This window comes from Eurosta solidaginis, chromosome X, assembly GCF_040869045.1.
Source record: "Eurosta solidaginis isolate ZX-2024a chromosome X, ASM4086904v1, whole genome shotgun sequence".
Taxonomy (NCBI): Eukaryota; Metazoa; Arthropoda; class Insecta; order Diptera; family Tephritidae; genus Eurosta; species Eurosta solidaginis.
Genome location: NC_090324.1, coordinates 132707498 through 132733918, shown reverse-complemented (window position 1 = coordinate 132733918; position 26421 = coordinate 132707498). Strand labels below are relative to the sequence as shown.

Sequence of the window (26421 nt, the reverse complement as noted above, 5' to 3'; positions counted from 1 at the left end):
ATATTCAACGAATGGGGTTGAATCTCCGCGTCATTCCACTCTAACATTTCAAGTGATGCCAAGTGTTAATATCAGTGTTGTATCTTTTTATTTATTAGAGGGGGAGTTGCCAAATTTAAATGCAGTTTAATGCAGTGACCCAATTTGACACTACACTTGCCAATAAATGCTACTTTGGAATAGGTAGGCAATTGAAAAGTAAAGTCCTCTACCGGCGAACAAAAATCATACTCTAAAAGTCACTTATCGTACCCGTCCTGCTATATGGGGCAGAAGCATGGACCATGACAACAGCAGATGAAGCGGCTTTGGGAGTATTCAAGAGAAAAGTTCTTTGAAAGATTTATGGACCTCTACGCGTTGGCGATGGCGAGTACCGAAGAAGACTTAATGATGAGCTGTACGAGCTATACGCAGACATCAATATAGTCCAGCGAATTAAAACGCAGCGGCTGCGTTGGCTAGGCCATGTTATGCGAATGAAAGATGATACCCCGGCCAAGAAAGTGTTTCTATCGGAACCCGCCTATGGAAGCAGAGGTAGAGGGCGGCCCCCACTCCGTTGGAAGGACCAGGTGGAAAACGATTTACACTCCCTTTGTGTGACCAATTGGCGCCGGTTGGCGGAGCGAAGAAGCGACTGACGCGCCTTGTTGGACGGTCATAACCGTTTAGACGGTTAAGCGCCAATTAAGTAAGTAAGTAAGTAATAAACTACAATAGAATATGAACAAAAATTAAAAATTGAAGTGGGTCATTAAGTCTCTTGAATTTTCATATACAATTGTCTTCAATTATATATGACTCTTCCTAAGGCGGATGGTGTATCATTACCAAATGCACCTCTCTGCGAATGCATTTTTTATGTGAATATAAATATCGATCGCACACATTCAAATTACATCGACCCACATAAATTATGTTGAACCAGCGGAGGTTCAACATCATATACAAAAGCAAGATCCATGTCTGTTTACATTCGTCAACTCTATTTGACTGTCATATTGACCAACCCGCTAATCAGCATGACTGAGCGTCATTAACAGTTTGTCAATGTGCCTGCCAAAATATTTATATGTACATAATAACAAATATCTATAATTAGGTCAAAGCAATAATATGCTGGCTCGGCATGCAAGTATTAGGAATGTAGATACTTTTTTAGTTTGTAAGTATTAGTGTAACTACGTATATGTAAAACAGGAAATTTTGTATAAAAAGAAATGCAGTTCCTCAATAAAATTAATTCTGTTTAAACACTAAACATCGGCGTTTTATTTATCCGTATTGTTACATCTTTCACTCTGTGCAAGATATATATTTTTTTATCACAATTTGGCATGTTCAAACAATATCCGCCTTCTCGTCTTACAAACATGGTCGGATATTGAAGAGGATCATAAGGTCGATGTAGCTCAGAGACTCGTTGGAGTTGCCCTGTGCGACAGTGCAATACAACATCTCTAGACCCCTTTTCTTTATCAAAAGGAAGGCTACTTCATTTACTAAAGGTGCATTATATCGTCCTCTGTGATCATTAGCCTGTAATATGTCCGCATGTATAACTAACCGAAAATGGCGTGGACATACGTTCTATGTTGCACTTAAAGCTTGTAAATTAATGAATTATACATATGCAATAAATTTTGAAGCATTTCAATAACTTCCACATTTAAAGAAGGATTCATGTTTGAGCGAATATTATTTGCTCAGCTTCAGAAATAAAACAAATTTGTAAGCATTTAGCAAGTACATCCGGTTCTGGCAATAATGATCCAATGAGGTGGTATACCCAGGGCCGTCGAGAGGATTTCCGGGCCCGTTGGGAGAGTTATCTACGGGCCCCCAATTCGTTTGACTCCAAACTAACCAGTCACGTTGAATTTTTTCACCGTTAGGCAAAATAGTAGACAGAAGTGAAAGTGGAAATGGCTCGCCCAACCGATCCCGAGGAAAAGTTGACGGCATTTTGGAATGATCTCGACGGAGGACTTCTTTGACTTCTTGTGGTTGTAAGAACTCAGCTTCGAGGGTACCAATATCGTAGTCATACGAATGTGTCAACAAATTTCGAATTCAATTTTTCATTCACTGAGGTAACAAATTTTTCACCAGTGGTGTCATCGTTTTCGAAGTTATCTAGCTCAACATTCTTATCATCTCTGAAATGAGAACTGAATGAAGTATTTTTCGGCTCACCTTGTATGCCGTTGCTAACTGGCTGTGTTGAAGAATTTTCAGGTTTTTCAGACTGGCGAGGGCATGAGTTCTTGTCACTTGCAGGAGTCGCAGAGCTTGAATTCGCATTCTGCTGAAAGTTGAACGCTTCCAGAGTTCGTTGTGCCTTTTGTGCTTTTGCAAGTGCTCCTGCTCGAGTGGAGCGGTCTTTACGCTTTTGGGAACCGGACTTATGCGAATACATCTTTTCAACTAAAATTTAATGAGATTGCAGTCGATCTGAGTATTTAGCCGGAAACTTTGCGGAAAACATCCAAACAGACAAAATAAAAAATATCACTCGCCTGTAATCAGAAAAACAATCCGCAAACACAAGAAATAATCACACACTTCAACTGTCACAACAACACTGAGTGGTACGCGGTCATTTTGCGTGTCAGCTGTTCACTAGCCCATCGTTTGGCAATGTTGCCAGCTGCGAAAACTAGTTCATGGGCTAAGAGCGTGATCAAATTGAGGGTTATTGAGACAGTCGAATATCTAGTCATCTTTGATTTAGATCTTCTCAATTTTCACCAAATTAGATACTTCAAAGCTATTTGCAATAACTTATTTGATATATTTCTCAAAGACCATAATTCAAAAGAATCATTGCTAGAAATATATGGAAAGCAGCAATATGTACACACATACATACATATGTATATATTTGCATGCTGCCAAATTTAAATGAACATTGACAGAATTAAAGCGAAAATATGCATGTCCGTATATACATACATATGTACATGATCGTTTAGTAAATTAACAAGGAAACCTCTTTCTGATCTTATAACATATGTATGTTAAGATGTAAATACGTATGTGCGTGTTAATGCATTGCAGAATTATTATGCAACAGAATATTACTGAAATATACATATATTCAATTCGTACATATGCATGCATATACAAAGTTACTTACTACAGTTGTAGAGTTACATATTACATTTTTCCCAAATTTTGAGATTTGGACTGGAATCCGGGCCCCCTAGAAACTCCGGGCCCGGTGGGAATCCCACCCTTACCACCCCGCTCTCGGCGGGCCTGGGTATACCTGACCTTGAATTTTGTATGTCGGCATGAAATTGCCTTCTCTTATCTCATATGTACCAAAAGAAGTCTTTGAAATAAGCTATTGTACTTTCTTGCATTATTTAGAAAATGCTTTTATAATGTATGATTACCAAGTGTTTAGGCCACCAGCCTAAATATCTACGACCACCCTAATGCAGATTTTTAATAATATTATTATTTACCGGTAACGACCCACCCCTGCCGAACGCTAACTTCAAAGGGGAAAAACTCGACAAACTTTTTTCGTTTTAAACTCTTTCACGAACGTTGAAGAGCCGACAACCATCCCACAGGTAAGCTAACACCAACCATATTCCACATTTTTACAATTTAATAAGTTGTTTAAATTTTTCCTAAATTATTAAATAAATTATAAAATTAAAAATTGCTTGAAATAAATGTTCATACATTTAAAGCAATACGGGCAATCCCCGATTAATTCATATAAAGAGACAACATTTGGTTAATTCGTTGTAGTTCTATAAATAGAACAAAAACAGCAAAATACCAAGTTTCTATGAGACCGCCTTACAAACATACATAACTTCAACACATAACTACGTACGAAGTATGGGATGTGTGGAAGATAATATATGCGAAAGAAGGCAATTGGGAAAAACTTTACAACAACTAAGACATGACGTAGCTGAATGCGTTTGTAACCATTTCAACTATCGTAGGAGTGTGGGTTCGACTCCCACCCCCGGGAGAAAAGGCTTTGAAGAGATTTACAAGGTATAATCGAAACAGCTGTCGCCTTGTCCGTCCTGATGTCAGTTTGTTTAAATTTTTCCCACATTATTAAATAAATTAATAATTTGCTGTCATCATATAATTACCATTTGCAACTAATCATTTTATAATTTTTAATTTCGAAGTGGTTTGTGAAGTAATTATCCTATTTCATATATAAAACGATTCATTTCTATTGTTTATCCTTTCCTTTTATTTCTTTTTATTTGCGTGCGAACGCGCCCCACGACCCCGGGTGCCACACTCCCCCGCAAGCATTGGTCATTCGCGCCGAGAAAAGCAAGATCAGAAATAACATCCTTTTTAAAATTCGTATTTGGAAATTCATATTGGATAAAGTTGCAAAAAATTTCATATTTGCATATTCAAGGAGGTTATTATCAACATACATATAAAACCAGCGAAGAAACAAAACGAACGAGCAACACATACAGTCCAACTGGTCATCACAACACACATACAACCACAAATCATCACATATCATCAATCTTTGAATAAATTTCTAGAATCATTTTGTGTGTACGAAAACGATCCTGAAGACACGATCCGCGAAGCTATACAAGTTATAAAAAAACAATATTTTCATTCAGAATGCATTAAGAAGAAACAATTGGCACACTAATCAGTTTTTTATTTTTAAATTCACAACACTTACATATGTCAATTTAACACTTTGTAATATGTTTTCACCAACACTGAAAATTTAATATTTTCAGTCCACAAGTTTCCAAAACGGATATCACACAAACATTTTAAAAAGAGTGCAAAGCTTTCAATTTATATAATAATAGTCACATTAAAAATAAATTGAATTTAATATATATTTAAGGTTTTTAAAATAAATTGGTTTAAAATGAACATTTTTACAACTAGTTGAAAAAAGTCACTTTGAAGCTACCTTGAATTTAATATATGTTTAAGTTGTTGAAATGAAACCGAATTAAAATTGGTTAAAAATAAATACTTTTATGGCTATTTGAGAAAAAATCGTATAAATTCAACTTAAAATAAATATATGGTTAAGTTGTTTTATTTAAACTGCATGTAATGTAATTGAAAATACATGCAGGATAAGGCAATTGACTGCTTCCTATGACATCGCCGTGTTAAATAAGTCAGTTCGTTGCAGGGGAAAAAGTCAGAATTTCAATTAGATGTTATTGAAAATAAAGTACTTTTTAAAATGCTTTTAAAGTAATTAAATTTCCTGCAGGGGTTATACGGTTCAAACGAATCAAATCATCACATCACGATATCACTTCTATTAGCATCACATCGTATAGTCATACAGTAGCATCACATCAACATCACAGCATCAAACAGTCCACTCCTCAACATCACCTACAGTCCACTACTATCAACAGCACATCATAATTTTCTCTTCAAGTCTCTTCAAGTTCACATCAACATCACAACATCAAACAGTCCATTTAGCATCAACATCTGTAACTTCTCACAAACTTAAGGTACGTGGTTGCTTGGTTGCACAAAAACCTTTTTTTATTAGTTACGTGACTTTACGTACGGAAAGTGCATTCCGTGGTAGATACAACAAAAGCAAAATTGTGAAAGTGACAAACTTCGTGTTTTTTAAACACACCAATTGGTTCGGGACGATGGGGATTCGCTCGCACGTAACACCAAAAAGAAAAATACAAAAAGGAGCTAGTTAGTGTCTTAGGGAAAAACAACACTATCACTAATCTAATTAATAACAAAACTTTCTTTATTCAAGAATTCAAAATTAAGTGGTGAATTTAGAATTGAAAGTATTTAATAAATCACACTTTATCTTAATTTTATCGAATGTACACTTGGAAAAAAAGGAATGCTTACCTTCGGTTTGGTTGCTGGAGCTCACTGGCGGACGTTCAGAAAAGAAGTGAAGTGAAAAGAAAAGAAAAAGTCCATGGCACCCACCGATTACTAACTTTCGTCGAGTTTTCTCCTACTCAATTAGTTCTCGGCGGTGCATGGGCAGTTACCGGTAGTAGTCAAAGTACGGGGCGCATTAGAGTGACCCGAAAGTTATTTTAACAATATTTAGGCTAGTGACCTAAACATGCCGGCCCCCTTGCGGCGGGCAAGCTGAGAACAAACAACCAGTCCGAATCGACATCTAAGATTATGAATGTAGCGATATATTAGGTGAAAAAAATATGGACTAAAGTATGCGTAGTTTGTTCTCCATCGCCTTGTTGTGATGGCTCCCATTTCTCGATAAATGCTGTGAATGAGAGAAAAATGGTTAATATATAAATACGTGGTTCTATTTAGTTCAATGCACCTTATTAGATTAAAATGTGGATTTGGAAGTAAGTGTAGATATAAAAATGTACTCTGTGATTGGCTTATTGTTGGTAGACCCCCGAGATGACCAGGCCAAAGATGGGGCCTTAGCTAGTAGCCCGTTATTCGTGGACGGTGGCGTATCACTGATCATAAGACTAGCATAAACGTCAGCGCCGAGTGTAAGTCGCACTGGTGATGCGTGGTAAAAATTGGGGTCTGCTAACCGCATAAACTGGAAAGGCGTTGCGATTGTGGAGTCTACGCTAACGATCGGGTTGAGACGGTTATGTCGTGTTATTATTGTAGCTTGGGTGATTACCCTCCCTGCTACCCCATATTTCCCGCGCAATATGAGTGTACATCTCGGTGGTGACGTGGAATGCATGCGCTCCAGCTGGAGTTCGTTCGCCAAATTTGGCATCGGAATGACATTCATTCATAGAAATGAGTATACATACTATTTAGAATGAATTTTCATTACACTGAAACGTGGTTTAGTTGAGGAGGTATGCTTCCTTTTAGTGTTTTGTACATTTTCTAACTTCTTTACTTATGCCTTTTCACGTTTCAGGTATTGGTGATGACCAGTCAAAAAAAGATATGGGGACGTTTTCAATTTCATGTGGATGATTCCTCCCAAACAAGCAGGTCTAGAAATTTATTGCATCTAACTCTACCTTTCCCCGCCCATTCGAGTGTTAATAACAAATCATCCACTAAAACTCTTTATAATAGTGAGCTCCGCTTATAAGTAATGCGGACTCTAATGAAAAAGATGCACATTTATTTGCTGGTACTACCGATACTAACATGAATTGTGATGCAACCGAAGAATTTTCTTTACAAAGCAACTGCTTGTTACAAACCACTAGTGACCTTTATTTGGTCGTGGGTGAGATAGAGACTTCAAAAATCTTTATATCGCAAGGTAATGCTGCTATTTTCGGGAAGGAGATGTGTGACAATGTAAATTGTCCTTCTTTCCAGGAATATAACCACCAAGAGCAGAATTTCCCAAACAGTACATGCGATGGATGAATATTTCATAATCAGCAAAACAATAATAGTTAAATAACGTATAATAAGGAGTCTAGTTTATTTAAAAATAATAATTCTATTAAACAACAATTTAAAACCAGTGATAATATTCAACATCAACAGAAAGATGATACAGCCGTAAATCTAAGTGTCGATGATAAAGGTATCAATGTTTATAGAACGAGAACGAACCACATGCTCGGATATGGTTGTTGTCACAATCGCAACTTATGCAATTACAGATGTATCCAGGTAGTTTTCTGCTAACTCGCCGTATCAAATATTGAATTGAAGACTTGCATCTAGTTCCAAGTGCGTAAAATATGTCGATCTTACAGACTCCACAAGTATTTGCGATGTCTGATCGGTGAAGAGGCAACGTCACGTGGTATGGTTGAACGTGGCCAGAAGCGCGACGCAGAACGTTTCCGTGACGACAACATAAGCACTGGATTATGTATATGTACATACATGCTTAGCAACCCCTAACGTTGTCTAATATATAAATAATAACAAATAATTGCCAGCTGAGGACATCAAAAACACTGATTGGAAAAACAAGGGAAAACTGCATAGAAATTGATGAATTTGTTCTTTTTGAAATTCACGATAAGAAACAGTAAAATATTTAAGTAAAATAAACCTTTCACTCTCAGTATTGCAGGAGCGTAGGTGCTTGTGTGCGTTTGTGGGCAGTGGCCCTTTGATAAATAAGGTACTTCGTAGCCCTCAATGAACCACAATTATAAGTAATTCATCGTACTTAATGCAATGTGTGTGATTTCAATTGTGCATAGACACAGAACAGATAAATAAATGCGTGCGAATGTCAGTGTGATAATGTCTCATGGCGTCAACGAACAAATATTGCTGCTACCGGACATTGAACAACATGTTCTACATCATGGTTGTTTATTGGTTCTCTTGCGTGGTGTTAGGCCATCCAAGCCACGTACGCTACAAAAGGCATTCAATAAAGTTCGATATGTTAGCAATGTGAAAATAAATTATTCTTCAGGGGTTACACGTGATATTTGGATACGTTACATACATGAATATCCTGTAGAGAACAATGATTGGGTAGATTTTCAATCACATTGTCGCCTTCTCGGTCTGATAATCATTGGTAAATTCGAAACTCAAACAAAGTTAAATGAGCTTTGTCGGCAACATGAGTCGCCAAAAGTTCGCTACAGTAGTACGTTATATGATTCACGTGCAATATTTTATGGACCATCACCAGCAAAAGCAGCAGCTGATAGAGTAAATTCGGCTGGCGGAGATCAACAGGTTTTGTATTCCTCTTCCTCGCCGGGGTAATGCGATTGAAAAGTATAGCACTCGGCTGCAAGATGAATTTACAACACCTTCCAATTTTAAGGCACAAGCATTCTTTTAACGTGAACATGATAGCTGTGTGGATTTAGAATCACATAGCTGAGTTTGTTAATGCATTATTTTGGGTTTGGAATCGAAACGTCTGGACAGATCACGTGACAAAGCTAAAAAAAATGAGTATGCTCTTTGGACCTCTTGAGATGCGTGATTTTGTTGGCCTCGATATGGACTCGCGGGCTAATAGCAGGCGTTGTGTGGGACGAGTCACAAAATCTTTGCTGATTTATCACTTCAAGCGGGACTCGATAGAAATGCTTTGAACTTATATCATACTGCTTGTGAAATATTACGTACCATAGGTGATTTATTATGGGTGGCGCTTGCGAAGAAGGTTTATGTTCGGCGTCTATAATGTTCATGTATCCATATTTATGCTATAATGAGCCCCTACATCGAAACACGTCCCTACAGGATGGCTTGTTGAGTGCGCCACAGAAAGATTGCGTGCAAACGATACGATATCAAAAATGCATGTTTCCAAACAGCAACACAGTTCCCGTGATGACGTGCAAGAAAACATTCCGACTGGTCAAATGACTTCAGCCTCCTCGTTTTGTTCTTCGGTATCTTCCATATTAACGATGAATTCCTTCACAAGTGAGGCACGAGACTCACTGACTTATAAGACAGCGTAATGATTTGAAATTGGTTGTGATGTCCTCCACTTTGGATGCAGGCAATTTTCAACAGTACTTCGATAATGCAACATTCATGAATGTACCAGGTCGCACACATCATGTAGAACTTTTCTATACATCTGAACCCGAACGGGACTATTTGGAGGCAGCCATACGAACTTTCATACAAATGCATATGAGTGATGATATTGAAGGTTCTTAGCATCCACATCGTGTGAATTATTTTGAATACATTTAACAATTTTTTTTTATGCTTAGGTGACTTTGAAATGTTCTTAACGGGTCACGAAGCAATCGAAGAGGCTTGTGAGCGTATTAAACGTGAAACCGATAATTTGGGCACAGATATTGGTGAATTGAAATGTATACCACTTTATTCTACATTGCAGCCAAATTTACAGGAACACATTTTCGAGCATGCACCCCCACGTAATGTCAATGGTGCAATAGGACGCAAAGGTGTTGATTCCACAGATATTTCTGAAACATCGCTTACAATTGTTGGTGTTTTTTTGGAATTGCTCCAGGCTTTACCCAACATAAGTTTATAATCCACGTATACGCGTAGAAAGTTTGCTCATATCAGCTATATCAAAGGCATCTGCTCAACAACTTGCCGGTCGTGCCGGAACGTACACGCCCTGGCAAATACTTCCCTTTATACAGAAAAGCTTACAAAAAATGGAATGCAGGATAGCTCATATCCTCAAATCTTGCATTCAAATTTAGGTAAATGGCTAAAGAATGATTAATGTAAATATGATATTAACTTGTTCTTTACTTGTAGGTACTGTTGTGTTGCAATTAAAAAAAAACTCGGCATAGATGATTTGGTGCATTTCAATTTTGTGGATCCACCTGCACCGGAAACTCTCATGCTTGCGCTAGAATTTCTCAAATGAAATACTTTCAGATACTGCTAAGCTGCAGGTGAGATTGCATGCATTATTATGAATTGCACAGACTGCTATTTTTTTTTTTGAGAAAAAAAAATACTTTTTAGCTTTGAACAAGAGACGCGTTTTTGCAAGTTGTTGTTGCTTTTGCAGGTGTCCCTGAGTGTGTGTGTGAATTGTGAATAGGTAGTTGCTCTTATTGTTATTAAGCACCAGCGTTGTGGCCATAGTGTGCCAAACAATAAAAGGAGGGAGGGGAGGGGGGGATTTTTGTGTTCTGTGGCAGATTGGGGATCTGCGTTAGGATTCTGTTGGCCTCGTTTCGGGTGAACGAGAGGAGGGGAAGGGGAGTAGTTATAAGACTGGTGGAAGTTATAAGTCTTCCAAACTCTCACTGGAGGGTGGTAGGAGGACCACTTTCGTAATTGGTCTTGTGGTTTATCCCCTTGCCGTGTCCAGTTCAACGACTCGAACGCGGTTATCGGGCCATAATGAAGATATGCTATCCGTCCTAGTCTCCATTCATTGGGAGGCAAATTGTCCTCTTTTATGACGACTAGGTCCCCTTGTTTCAGGCTGACTTGTGGGTGTTTCCACTTGGTGCGTTTTGCAATTCGGTGAGATATTCGTACTTCCACCGTTTGCAAAACGTTTGATGTAATGCCTTCAGCTTCCCCCAGCGGTTGGCAAGTGAAGCACGGTTCTCACTGACGTCAATCTCTGGTGGGCTAGTATATGACCGCCAATGAGGAAGTGTCCCGGAGTGAGTAGCTCCAAGCTGGACGCGTCGTTGGAGGAGGGGCTCAGAGGTCTCGAGTTGAGACAAGACTCAACTCTGCAAAGAAGGGTACTGAACTCCTCCATAGTAAATTTATATTCCAACGCTATCTTTTTGAAGTGGTTTTTAAAACTTTTGACTCCAGCATCCCACAGTCCGCGCATATGAGGGGCGGCTGCAGGTATGAAGTGCCATTGAAGGGTTTGGTGAAAGTACCTCGATAGGGTTTGGTTACGCGCATCGGCGAGGAAAGCTTTGAGTTGGGATCGAGGTGCTCGAGAGGCACCGACGAAGTTGGTTCCGTTGTCGGAGTATATATTCTTCGGACATCTTCGCCTGGCGACAAACCGATCGAAAGCTGCTAAAAAGGCGGCGGTACTGAGGTCACTCGCGACTTCTAAATGAATCGCCTTGGTGGCAAAGCAGACAAAGAGGCAGACGTACCCTTTGTTAGACGGCATCCTCTTCCGCTATAAGATTTGATGTCAAATGGTCCGGCAAAATCTACCCCCGTATTGATGAAAGCCCGGGAAAAGATGGTTCGTTCTGGAGGTAGATCTCCCATAAGTTGGGTTTGGGTCCGTTTGCGGAATATGGTGCAGGTTTTGCAATTATGTATGACCGATCGGATCATATTTTTGACCCTAGGGATCCAATATTCTGTGCGTAGGCGACGAAACATAAGTTGGTTCTCACCATGCAGTGTAATTTTGTGGATGAACTGGACAAGAAGTCGTGTGAGCCGGCAGTCATACGACAGAATGACCGGGTGCCGTTCACTGTAGGGAAGATCCTTGGCCCCTGAAAGACGACCGCCCACCCTCAATATGCCCTTTTCATCGACAAGGGGGGTAAGAGGCAGGATTCCACTCTTTGAACCGATGAGTTTCCCGGACTTTAAACTCGAAAGTTCCTCCGAATAATGCTTCCGTTGGTAGATATTTATTCAACGACTTGTTGTGGCCTGAATTTCATCGGGTTAAATGAAGTACGATTCCGCTTTAAAGGAAGATTTTGTCTTAGGATTGGTTCTTTGCGAAAACCTTATAATATATGATATGACCCACAAGGCTCTTGGAAGTTCTGAAAACCTTTCTAGGATATCTTCATTTCCATTTATTTTTTTACGCGCTTTTCCTCAATATTTGTCTGATACTCTTTTTCTTGATTTGGCCACTTTCAATTATCTTCCTGTCACCACAAGGAGCTTGCGACTAGGTCTTTTGCTGACATCCCTCTGCTGGCCAAATCTGTTGGGTTTGATGCAGACTCTACGTGGTGCCCGTCACTGTTCCCTACCTTTTCTACGATTTTGGTTACTCGATGAGCAGCAAATGTTGACCAAGAGCAGGGAGGTTTTTTAATCCACGCTAAAACGATCGTTGAGTCAGTCCATAGATGTGTATGGAATTTTCCCAGGTTCAGGTTTTCGCGCACTTATTCTAAAGTTTCGGCTAACAAGACTGCTCCATAGAGTTCTAATCTGGGTAGCGAAATTGTTTTACGGGAGCTACTCTTGTTTTCGCCATTAGTAAGCTGACGTTATTAACCTTTGCTCTAAGAAATATTGTAGCTGCATAGGCTTTTTCGGATGCGTCGCAGTAATCATGTAATTTAACGTCCACATTTGGTGTAAAATTTACCCATCTTGGTATCTTAATATTGTTAATATCGGGGTAGTCCTCCACAAAGGTTTGCCATTTATCTAGGGTACGAGTGGACACTGTATCGTCCCAGTCAGTTCCTTCCAGCCAGATGTTTTGCAGTATGATCTTGGCTACTATGATGACTGGCGCGAGCTATCCCAAAGGATCGAAGAGTTTGGCGGTCGCTGAAAGTATTGCCCTTTTCGTCAAGACCTCACGATTTTCGATAGGTTTTGCGGTGAAATAGAAATATTCCGAATGCGCGTTCCATCTGACGCCTGATGTTTTGACTGTACTCGCATCCTCGAATTCCAGAAAATCTTCGTGTAGCAAGTGGGATTTTGGTATTCCTTTCAGTATTCGGGTGCAGTTCGAAGTCCACTTTCGCAAAGAAAACCCTGCTGACCGTAGTGCGTGGGTGACTTCCTCGGGAGCTTTAATTGTTGACTCGATACTGTGGCCTCCTGCTAGCACGTCATCGACGTACATGCTTGTCCGCAGAATGCTGGCTGCTATGGGTGAGGAAATCTCTATATCATCTGCTAGTTGGTGCAGTGTCCTTATTGCCAGATAAGGAGCACAGTTAACTCCAAACGTTACTGTCTTTAATTCATAGACGTTGATAGGATCCCATGGATTATTGCGAAATACTATTCTTTGAAACTGGGTTTGGTTGGGCATTACCCATATTTGGCGATACATCTTCTCTATGTCGCTGTTAAAGGCATATTTGAAGAATCGCCAAAGAAGGAGTAGAATTGCTAGGTCGGCCTGCAGTACGGGGCCGGTGTATAACACGTCATTCAAACTAGTGCCATTAGCAGAGGGACACGATGCATTAAAAACTACTCTTACTTTTGTAGTCGTTCTCTCTTTTATTACTGCATGATGAGGCAAAAAATAGCAACTTGGTGAATGGGGAGGGATAACTGTAGGAACTTTTGTCATACGCCCTAGTGTTTCGTATTCCGCTAATACTCTGTTGTATTCAGTTTGTAGGGCTGGCGTTTTCGATAAGCGCGTCTCGTTTCGGTAAAACTGAGAGCAAGCGCTTTTCAGAGAGGGCCCTAATATGATGCTGTTTGGAAACCCCTGCTTGAATTGTAGGGCTACGATGTATTTCCCATCGGTATTCCTTTTTGTTGTCGCTTTGTAAAGTGCCTCGCAAAAGACATTATCCTCGGTGAGGGACCTTTCCTTAGGTATATCTTCTAGCTCCCAAAAGGCAGTAAATTTTTTCTCGATGCTGATTTCACTAAAAAAGGACACTCGGTTATTAATTGGCTGAGTTGCTTCTGTGCGACCGGTTAATATTCAACCGAAGACGGTTTCTTGGGCGAGAAGCATATTTAAGACGTTCTTCCGTATGCCGTCTAGAATTACTTGAGGATAAATGTTGCCTCCTAGGATTAGGTCGACTGGTTCGTTAACGAACCTTTTATCCGCCAGAACAAGATCAGGGAACTCTTGTCGAGTCATTGCGTCAACTTGGCATGTTGGAAGATCCCCTGTCAACTGTATCAATGCATATTAAGGGGTCTATAAGGGAACCATTATGGAGCAGGATTCTTTCACCTGCGCAGATGGTGTATTATTAATGCCTGGAACTTGGACGGGCAATCGTTTCGATGGCAGATGTATTCTGTTTTTGAGTCTTTCTGTTATAAACGAACATTCAGACCCAGAGTCTATAAGTGCTCTCGCGGATCCACTCCATTATAGTTTATTTTCACTCGTGCTGTGCCTAGTATACCCCTTTGTTGTATGTGCATGGCAGGAAGAGACGCTATTAATATTTTCTTTTCTATTTTCAGAGTCCATCCTTGCCCTTGCCTGTTGTGAAGTGGAGGGTATGTTATCATTGTTGTATTGGTTCCCTCTTTTGGACGTTGTTGATGTTGTTTTTGGATGAGCTGTCGGAAGGTGGAGCAAGGTGTTGTGCCTTGAGTGACATTAGTTGCAGTTGAATGGGCTCGTGCATCGTGTCACTGTGTGCGCAGCCGACAAGCAGTTCAGACAACAGTTGTTACTTTTCACATAAGCTATTTTGTGTGCCGTGGACAGCTTACGGAATTGAACTATTCGTGTGAGTTTTGGGCGGCTTGGATGGTTTGCTACGGTTTCTAGAGTCTGAAAACGGCTGGACAGGAATTTGTCCATATCTTCCCACTTTGGGATGTCAGTTTTCTTCTCTACGGTTTGTTCCCATAGCGCCAAGGTGGATTCAGGGAGTTTTGTGGAACATAAGTATGTTATATTTGCATCCCAGTTTGTAATGTGGATTTTGTGACATTGAAGCGCCGATATGCAATTATTTATTTCGCGTTGTAATTTTTTTATTGCTGTTCCGCATTCGTATTCTACTGCCGTAAGATTAAACAAAAGCTTCAATTGCGTGTTCACTAGGACACGCTTATTCCCATATCTGTCTTTTAAGTTTTTCCAGGCTGTTTCAAACCCTTCATTCGTCAGGGAGCACCTTTCTAAATTTTTTCAACATCTTGCAGATCCTTGTTGAGAATATTTAAGGCCGTGAACATATCTCTAAAATCCGGCCAAGAAAGGTAATCACCTTTAATTACATCGGTACCGCAAGGGGGCAGCCGAATTGTATGTCCATGACTGGGATTGGTTTCCACTTTTGTGGCAGGGGCATTTGCAGGTGGTGCTAATTTTTCCACTTCAGCAGCGATTGTAGCCATGCATTTCATATAGCATGCGAAACAGCTTTTATTTTTGTGCTTAATGGATTGCAGGTCCTCTCTCGTTATATCTGTAGAGTTGAGGAGACCTTCATAAAGTGACTTTGTCTTCTTCCATAGTGATTTCAGCTCCTCTTGCTATATTGCAAGGGTGTGTTTGTTTTGTTCAGCGATTGGCTTGGCGTTGAACTCCTGCTCAAACTCCACTATGAAGTCTGTCATTCTTATGTGGGTTTCCATTTTTTTTATTATTTTAAATATCTTGTCTCTTTTAAGGAACGTGAGCTGAAGTAATGACTCTGCAGTATTGTGCTTGCAACGAAAGCGAAATTATAAGAATTGACACAGATAGAAATCTGTTTCATGATTTAATGTGCCTAATTATTTGTGTATTGTTGTTGAAATCTCTACAAGTGACACAGATAGAAACTTGGATGCAAATTTAATGTGTCGAAATTGGTATTTGATGAAAGTGAAGTGGGCTAATTGTGCCAAACCAAATTAGTATTCCAAAAAAAGGAATTGAACGCAATTGTGTACTTCTTCGAAAGTGAAAAGCGTAATAAACTTATTTATTTTGATTTTTTTTCTGTTTAATACACAATTTTGAAAATAACTTTATATGCACTGTAAGTGAATATTGTCTGCTACAAGCCTCAGTTGCCACTAGCCATCCAATGGTGTATATAAGTCGCAGTGGCGTGGATATTGTATACAAGTGTATATAAACTGAATTGATTCTGTGACAAGTTTACAAAACAAGTTTACATCAACCAGGTGGAAATAAAAGTGGTGTGTACTTCTTATCGAACTTTCGAATGAAAGGAAACTATCCCTAAGTCTTATGTTGCACAGTGCAGTGGAAGTGAAGAAAGAAAAAAAAAAGAAAATTTAAATCACTGCCTGTCTGCCTTGAGCTGTGTCGGAGGACTCTTACCACTGGTGGGGGAATCAATCGGTAGTCAAAAGGCGATTGGTGTGTTTAAAAAACACGAAATTTCCACCTACTTCGAATTATAAATCTATCACAAGTTCACTTCGATACGTTCACATATTGCAAACAAAAAAAGTGGTGGTGCATGAACCAATAAAACCAACGTACCTTGTATGGCTTAAGTGATGATTTGTTTTATTATATGTGGTTAGATGTGCGGACTGTATCATGTGCGGACTGTATGATATGCGGGCTGTATGATGTGATGACTATATGATATGCGGACTGTATGATGTGATGACTATATGATATGCGGACTTTATGATGTGATGACTATGTGATATGCGGACTGTATGATGTGATGACTGTATGATGTGCTTTGGTGTGCGTATGGAATGCTCGCTATTACCACTCGTCGCTAATGGCTGATCGTTGGCATTTCTCAATAATTCCAAATAATTTTTCTTGCAAATTCGCACCGTGAATTCTAAATAATTTTTGATGATAAACTTGCACCTTGAAATTTTAATGCGCTGGCTGAATTTGTGTTCACTTCGGTTTTTCCTGGCGCGATATGACCAGTGATTACGTGTGGTTCGGGACGATGGGGATTCGCTCGCACGTAACACCGAAAAGAAAAATAAAAAAAGGAACTAGTTAGTGTGGGTTAGGGAAAAACAACACTTTCACTGATCTAATTAATAACAAAACTTTCTTTATTCAAGAACTCAAAATTAAGTGGAGAATTTAAAATTGAAAGTATTTAATAAATCACACTTTATATTAATTTTATCGAATGTACACTTGAAAAAAAAGGAATGTTTACCTTCAATTTGCTTGCTGGAGCTCACTTGCGGACGTTCAGAAAAGAAGTGAAGTGATAAGGAAAGAAAAAGTCTATGGCACCCGCCGATTACTAACTTTCTTCGAGTTTTCCCCTACTCAATTAGTTCTCGGCGGTGCATGGACAGTTACCGGTAACAGTCAAAGTACGGGGCGCATTAGGTTGAACCGAAAGTTATTTTAACAATATTTAGGCTAGTGACCTAAACACCAATCACCTTTTGACTATCGGGTAACTCCCCCCACCAGTGGTAAGGGTTACCCGACACAGCTCAAGGCAGACAGTCAGTGAATTATTTTTAGTTTTTTTTCACACTCATCACTGCACTGTGAACACCTCTCTTTGTTACATACATGTTGACAAAATCTCGCGATTAATAGTAACAACAATTTCACTTGGTTGATAGCCTCAGCATGTCTATCACAAAATTCACTTCACTTATCAGTTTCTTTCGAACTCAGGCAAAAAGCCAGAGAATTCAGTACGTTGGGTGGCTACTGGATTAGTCATATTGGTTGTAAGCCACACAACCATCACAAACACAATTTATATTTTATTTCTTGTATCTTTAGGCTTAAACACTTTTTATAATAAATAAAAGAAATTGTACTTTTCCTCATTAAGTTGGTCCTAGCAAGGATTTCTATCTGTGATTAATATAATTTTATGCACACTAAATCCTCATCAGGATTTCTATATGTGCTGCATATCACATATTAAATCCTAGTCAGGATATCTATCTGTGTCTTATATTACTTCACACACATTAAATCCTCGTCAGACAATATTCACTTAGAGTCCATACAAAGTTATTTGGAAAATTGTGTTTTAAACAGAAAAAGTAAAAATAAAGAAGTTTATTACGGTTTTCACTTTCGAAGAAGTACACAATTGCGTTCAATTCCTTTTTTGGGATACTAATTTGGTTTGGCGGCCACCGTGGTGTGATGGTAGCGTGCTCCGCCTATCACACCGTATGCCCTGGGTTCAACTCCCGGGCAAAGCAACATCAAAATTTTAGAAATAAAATTTTTCAATTAGAAGAAAATTTTTCTAAGCGGGGTCGCCCCTCGGCAGTGTCTGGCAAGCGCTCCGATTGTATTTCTGCCATGAAAAGCTCTCAGTGAAAACTCATCTGCCTTGCAGATGCCGTTCGGAGTCGGCATAAAACATGTAGGTCTCGTCCGGCCAATTTGTAGGGAAAAATCAAGAGGAGCACGACGCAAATTGGAAGAGAAGCTCGGCCTTAGATCTCTTCGGAGGTTATCGCGCCTTACATTTATTTATTTTTTTATTTATTTTAATTTGGTTTGGCACAATTAGCCCTAGAGTGGCTAAATCGCACACACCTCACTTTCATCAAATACCAATTTCGACACATTAAATTTGCATCCAAATTTCTATCTGTGTCACTTGTAGAGATTTCAACAACAATACACAAATAATGAGGCACATTAAATCTTGAAACAGATTTCTATCTGTGTCAATTATTATAATTTCGCTTTCGTTGCAAGCATAATACTCCAGAGTCATTACTTCTGCTCTCGTTCCTTAAAAGAGACAAGATATTTAAAATAAGAAAAAAAAGAAATGGAAACCTACATACACAAAACAAACACACCTTTGCAATACAGCAAGAGGAGCTGGAATCACTATTGGAAAACGACAAATTCACTTTATGAAAGTCTCCTCAACTCTACAGACATAACGAAGGACGACCTGCCATCCATTAAGCAGAAAAATAAAAGCTGTTTCGCATGCTATATGAAATGCATGGCTACAATCGTTGCTGAAGTTGAAAAATCAGCACCACCTGCAAATACCCCTGCCACAATAGTGGAAACCAATCCCAGTCAGAGACATAATATTAAGCATTACCTTTCTTGGCCGGCTTTTAGAGATATCTTCACGGCCTTATATATTCTCAACAAGGACCTGCAAGACTTTACTATCTAAGGCAGAAGACTCAAGGGGAAGCAAAGGAAATAGTAGAAAGGTGCTCCTTGACCAATGAAGGGATTGAAAAAGCCTGGAAAAACTTAAAAACAGGTATGAGAATAAGCGTGTCCAAGTGAGCACGCAATTGAAGCTTTTGTTCAGCCTTACGGCAGTCGAATACGAATGCGGAACAGCAATAAAAAAATTACAACGCGAAATAAATAATTGCATATCGGCGCTTCAATGTCACAAAATCGATATTACAAAGTTGAATGCAATTATAACATACCTATGTTCCACAAAACTCCCTGAAACCAGCAAACCATCCAAGGCCCGAAACTCACACGAATAGTTCAAAGGAAACATCTATAAAACTTGGAGTTTACCAAGCCAGCATCCCTAAAACGGTATGTAAAATTTGCCACAGGAGCACAAATTACGAAAATGCCAAAAATTCCTTAAGCTGTCCACGGCAGACAAAATAGCTTATGCGAAAAGCAACAACTGTTGTCTGAACTGCTTGTCGGCTGGACTCACAGTGGCAAGATGCACGAGTCCATTCAACTGCAACTCATGTCACTCAAGGCACAATACCTTGCTCCACCTTCCGACAGCTCATCCAAACACAACATCAACAACGCCCCAAAGGGGGAACCAACATAACCATGAGAATATAGCCTCCACATCACAAGAGGCAAGGGCAAGGATGGACTCTGAAAAGAGAAAAGAAAATATTAATAACGTCTCTTCCTGTCATGCACATACAACAAAGGGGATATTACTAGGCACAAAACGTATTAAAATAAATTATAATGGAGTGGATTTCTCCGCGAGAGCACTTATAGACTCTGGGTCTGAATGTTCGTTTATAACCGAAAGATTCAAAAACAGAATACTTCTTCCATCTAAACGATTGCACGTCCAAGTTTCAGGCATTAATAATACACCATCTGCGCAGGTGAAAGTATCCTGCTCCATAAGACTAGGTTCCCTTATAAACCCTTTAATATGCATTGGTACAGTGGTTCTGGTCCTACCTCAGTTGACAAGGGATCTTCCAACATGCCAAGTTGACGAAATGACTCGACAAGAGTTCCCTGATCTTCTTCTGGTGGATAAAAGGTTCTTCGTTAACGAACCAGTCGACCTAATCCTAGGAGGCGACATTTATCCACAAGTAATCCTAGACGGCTTACGGAAGAACGTCTTAAATACGCTTCTCGCCCAAGAAACCGTCTTCGGTTGGATATTAACCGGTCGCGAAGAAGCACCTCAGCCAATTAATAACCGCGTATTTTTTCAATGAAATCAGCATCGAGAAACAATTGACTGCCTTTTGGGAGCTAGAAGATATACCTAAGAAGAGGTCCCTCACTGAGGATAATGTCTATTGCGAAGGCCCGCGACAACAAAAAGGAATACTGATGGGAAATACATCGTAGCCCTACCATTCAAGCAGGGGTTTTCAAACAGCATCACATTAGGGCCCTCTCTGAAAAGCGCTTGCTCTCAGTTTTACCGAAACGAGACGCGCCTATCGAAAAAACCAGCCCTACAAACTGAATACAACAGAGTATTAGCGAAATACGAAACACTATGGCATATGACAAAAGTTCCTACAATTATCCCTCCACATTCAACCAATTGCTATTTTTTGCCTCATCATGCGGTAATAAAAATGAGAGCACGACTAAAAAAGTAAGAGTAGTTATTAACGCATCGTGTCCCACTTCTAATGGCACTAGTTCCAATGACGTGTTATACACTTGCCCCGTTCTGCAGGCCGAACTAAAAGTTCTGCTCCTTCGTTGGCGATTCTTCAAATATGCCTTTAAAGCGACATGGAGAAAATGTATCGCCAAATATGGGTAATACCCAACCAAACCCAGTTCCAAAGAATAGTATTTCGCAATAATCCAGGGGATCCTATCAACGTCTATGAATTAAAGACAGTAGCCTTTGGAGTCAACTGTGTTCCTTATCTGGCAATAAGGACACTGCACCAACTAGCAGATGATTTAGGGACTTCCTCACTCATAGCAGCCAGCATTCTGCGGACAAGCATGTATGTCGATGACATGCTAGCAGGAGGCCACAGCATCGAGTCAACAATTAAAGCTCGTGAGGAAGTCACCCACGCACTACGGTCAGCAGGGTTTTCTTTGCGAAAGTGGACTTCGAACTGCAGCCGAATACTGAAAGGAATACCAAAATCCCACTTGCTACACGAAGATTTCCTGGAATTCGAGGATGCGAGTACAGTCAAAACATTAGGCATCAGATGGAACGCGCATTCCGAATATTTCTCTTCACCGCAAAACCTATCGAAAATCGTGAGGTCTTGACAAAAAGGGCAATACTTTCAGCGATCGCCAAACTCTTCGATCCTTTGGGGTAGCTCGCACCAGTCATCATAGTAGCCGAGATCATAATGCAAAACATCTGGCTGGAAGGAACTGACTGGGACGATACTGTGTCCACGAGTACCCTAGATAAATGGCAAACCTTTATGGAGGACTACCACGATATTAACTATATTTAGATACCAATATGGGTAAATTTTGCACCAAATGTGGACGTTGAATTATATGGTATGGGCAAAGGTTAAGAAGGAGGTCCACGTCAGCCTTCTAATGGCGAAAACAAGAGTAGCTCCCGTAAAAACAATTTCGCTACCCAGATTAGAACTGTGTGGAGCAGTCTTGTTAGCCGAAATTTTAGATTCAGTGCGCGAAAACCTGAACCTGGGAAAATTCCGTACACGTCTATGGACTGATTCAATGATCGTTTTAGCGTGGATTAAAAAACCTCCCTGCTCTTGGTCAACATTTGTTGCTCATAGAGTAACCAAAATCGTAGAAAAGGTAGGGAATAGTGCCCGGCACCACGTAGAGTCTGCATCAAACCCAGCAGATTTGGCCAGCAGGGGGATGTCAGCAAAAGACCTAGTCGCAAGCTCCTTGTGGTGGCAGTGACCTTCTTGGTTACAAGAAGATAACTCAAAAGTGGCCGAATCAAGAAAAAGAGTTTCAGACAAATATTGAGCAAAAGCGCGTAAAAGCCTTTACCACATCAAAAATAAATGGAAAGGAGGATATCCTAGAAAGCTTGTCAGAACTTTCAAAAGCCTTGAGGGTCATATCATATATCCTAAGGTTTTCGCAATGAACAAATCCTAAGACAAAATCTTCCTTTAAAGCAGAGTCTCACCAGATTTCGCCCGACGAAATCAAGGCTACGACTAGCGATCTCATAAGGATATCCCAAACAAACCCCTATGCCGAGGAAATGAACTCTCTGAGAATTAGGAAACCCATCGCGGCCAAAAGCGAGATCCTCTGTCTAAACCCTTTTATCGACGAAAATAATGTCCTACGAGTGGGGGGCCATCAACGAGCGTCACCCGATAATTCTCCCTTACGCCTGCCGACTCACCCGTCTCCTAGTCCAGTTTGTCCACACCATTTCCCTACATGGCGGAAACCAACTCATGCTGCGGCTCCTACGCACGCAGTATTGGATACCGCGGGTCAAAAACATGATCCGAGCCACCATTCATAACTGCAAGGTCTGCACGCTATTCCGCAAACGTTCGCCGACGCAACTCATGGGAATTCTCCCTGCGGAACGCACTACCTTTTCTCGGGCATTTACCAATACCGGGGTGGATTTTTTCGGACCGTTTGATATCAAGTCCTACAGCGGACGAGGATGCCGCATGTCCAAGGGTTACGTCTGCCTATTTGTGTGCTTTGCGACGAAGGTGACCCATTTAGATGCGACTAGCAACCTCAGTACCACCACGTTTCTAGTCGGTTTGTCGCCAGACGAGGATGCAAAAAAATCTCTACTCCGACAACGGGACGAACTTTTTCGGAGCGTCGAGTGCCCTACTCTCAGAGTTCAAGGCATTCCTCGCTGATGCGCGCAACCAAACCCTCTCTAAATATGCCCATCAAACCCTCACATGGCATTTCATCCCCGCAGCGGCTCCTTATATGGGCGGGCTGTGAGAAGCGGGAGTCAGGAGCTTCAAAACTCATTTCAAAAAGATCGCATCGGATCATAAATTTACTCTCGAGGAGTTTAATCATCCTAGACAGTAAGCTGTCATGGAAGCTCAACGTGCCGGAGAGGGTGAAGAAGGCTTCAACGGCACTTTATGAATGCTAGGGTGTACTCGGGGCCGCCCTCTCTTTCTCATTGGGTTTTTACAGTGATTGTAAGCCCTATCCTATTCTATGGAGTTTTTTTTGGTGGAAAGCCACACAAAAAGCAACCTACCTCAAAAAATAAGGGGGAAGCAGACTATCAATGCTTAGCATTACGGGAGCCCTGAAAAAAACCCCGACAGCTGCACTGTATGCCATTCTGCACATTCCACCTGTAGACCTGCTAACAAAGAACATAGCGTTAACAACTGCAACCAGGCTCGGTGCCTCGAAGCAGCTTGAGCGCCGACCATACGGCCATAGTAGTAAAGCGTCATCAATCACTAGACGAACAGACTACCTGCTTCCCTATCTGCGCTTCGAGGGCGATCTCAAGGCTACAATAGAGGTGGACGGTTGGCGCAATGGTGCTCAAATGGCGGAAGAGGCGATACATGTGTACACAGATGGTTCCAAAGTAGTGGAAGGAGTAGGGTCTGCGGTATACTGTGCTGCTCCGGAAATAAACAGGTCCTACAGGCTGCCGGATTACTGTATATGATTTGTCTGCTTTGCGACGAAGGTGGCCCATTTAGAGGCGACTAGCGACCTCAGTACCGCCAAGTTTCTAGTCGGTTTGTCGCCAGACGAGGATGCAAAAAAATCTCTACTCCGACAACGGGACGAACTTTTTCGGAGCGTCGAATGCTCTCCTCTCAGAGTTCAAGGCATTCCTCGCTCATGCGCGCAACCAAACCCTCTCTAAATATGCCCATCAAACCCTCACATGGCATTTAATCCCCGCAGCGGCTCCTTATATGGGCGGGCTGTGAGTAGCGGGAGTCAAGAGCTTCAAAACTCATTTCAAAAAGATCGCATCGGATCATAAATTTACTCTCGAGGAGTTTAATCATCCTAGACAGTAAGCTGTCATGGAAGCTCAACGTGTAGGAGAGAGTGAAGAAGGCTTCATCGGCACTTTATGAATGCTAGGGTATACGTGGGGCTTATCGCCCTCACTTCCTCATTGGGTTTTTACAGTGATTGTAAGCCCTATCCTATTCTATGGAGTTTTTTTGGTGGAAAGCCACACAAAAAGCAACCTACCTCAAAAAATAAGGGGGAAGCAGACTATCAATGCTTAGCATTACGGGAGCCCTAAAAACAACCCCGACAGCTGCACTGTATGCCATTCTGCACATTCCACCTGTAGACCTGGTAGCAAAGAACATAATGTTAACAACTCCAACCAAGCTCGGTGCCTCGAGGCAGCTTGAGCGCCGATCATACGGCCATAGTAGTAAAGCGTCATCAATCACTAGACGAACAGACTACCTGCTTCCCTATCTGCGCTTCGAGGGCGATCTCAAGGCCACAATAGAGGTGGACGGTTGGCGCAATGGTGCTCAAATGGCGGACGAGGCGATACATGTGTACACAGATGGTTCCAAAGTAGTGGAAGGAGTAGGATCTGCGGTATACTGTGCTGCTCCGGAAACAAACAGGTACTACAGGCTGCCGGATTACTGTAGCGTTTTCCAAGTGGAAATAGTAGCCGTAACCAAAGCAGTAGAAACCCTGGAAGAAAATAGCCCAAGCTGCAATCGTGTTAACTTTTATGTTGACAGTCAAGCAGAAATTAAGGCAATAATCTCGCATAGCACAGCACCTAAATGCATGTTAGAGTGTAGGCAGTCCCTGGAGAGAATCGGGACAAGGAGAAGCATACATCTATATTGGGTCCCAGGGCATATGGGAATAGATGGGAATGAAAAAGCGGATGAACTAGCTAAAAAGGGCGCATCCCTTGAAGCTTGCAGCGTAGACGTCCCAATTAGACAGGGCGAAATTAAGCGAAGGCGAGAGGTGCACATGATCGACCAAGCAGGAAAGGCGTGGGTTGTTCAAGCGCGGGGCTGTAAAGTGTCGAAGATTATGTGCAGGTCTTACAACCTTAGACTAACAAAGTTGCTTCTATCATTAAAAAGAGAGGACTGTAGACTCATGACGGGTATTCTGACTGGACACTGCTTCTGGCGTCACATGCCTTTAAATTAGGCTTGGTCAGTGATAGCAGATGTAGGAAGTGCGGGCTGGAGGAGGAAACGATCGAGCATGTTCTGTGCTCTTGCCCTGCGCCTGCCAGGCTAAGATTCCAGCTATTAGGAGCGATACAGCTATCAGATCTAGAAGCAGCAAGTGGCTTTAATCCTAGGAAGCTTATATTATTTGCCAAGAGGACGGAGTTATTTTATAACATAGGTCCTGGTTTTTGATAGGGTTTTTCAGTTTGGTCGTTAAAACAAACTTCTGGTAACACTACGGATTTATTTAGTCTATGTGAGGTCCTCATGGACCGGCCAGTTCAGCCTAACCTAACCTCGAGGAATTTAGTACCCTCCTGTGTAGGATTGAAGCATGTCTAAACTCCCGACCCCTAAGCCTATCTTCCAATGACCCATCCAACCTGGAGCCACTTACCCCCGGACACTTCCTAGTCGGGGGCCATCTACTAGCGCCACCCGAGATTGACGAAAGCGAGAATCGCGCATCACTTGTCAATCGATGGGAAAAACTTAAAGCGCTGCATCAAACCTTCTGCAAACGATAGAAAACTGAATATCTCACCGAGTTGCAGAAACGCACCAAGTGGAAGCATCCACAATCAAACCTCAAACAGGGAGACCTAGTCGTCATAAAAGAGAACAATTTGCCTCCCAATGAATGGAGACTAGGTCGGTAGCAAACCTTCATTATGGTCCCGATAACCGAGTTCGAGTCGTCGAACTGGATACGGCAAGGGGACAAACCACAAGACCAATTACAAAATTGATCCTCCTACCACCCTCCAGTAAGGGTGAGGAAGACTTGTAATTTCCACCCCGAACGATCCCAACAAACCGTTAACCCAGCTCTCGTTTACCCCGAACGAGGCCAATAAATAATCTTCTTATGCAAACGGGTCACACGTCATGTTACTCAACCAAGCGCGGATAAAAAACCTCATAATCAAAAAAAAACAAAAAACCAGGCACAGCTGACATTAGTCCAAACTAAAGCGTTGTAGGGCGAATTATTACGAAGATGCAGTTCCGTTTTTTTAAAGTTCGATAAAACAA

The 26421-nt window shown here is 41.1% G+C and overlaps 1 protein-coding gene and 1 pseudogene across 7 annotated transcripts in view; one reads left to right on the top strand and one right to left on the bottom strand.

Annotated features, from left to right (window-relative positions):
- Window positions 1–26421, bottom strand: part of LOC137235415 (potassium voltage-gated channel protein Shal-like) — a 1011987-nt gene that overhangs the window by 893434 nt on the left and 92132 nt on the right. The window lies entirely within an intron of this gene.
- LOC137234546 (ATP-dependent RNA helicase DHX15 homolog) lies at window positions 8218–10315 on the top strand (annotated as a pseudogene).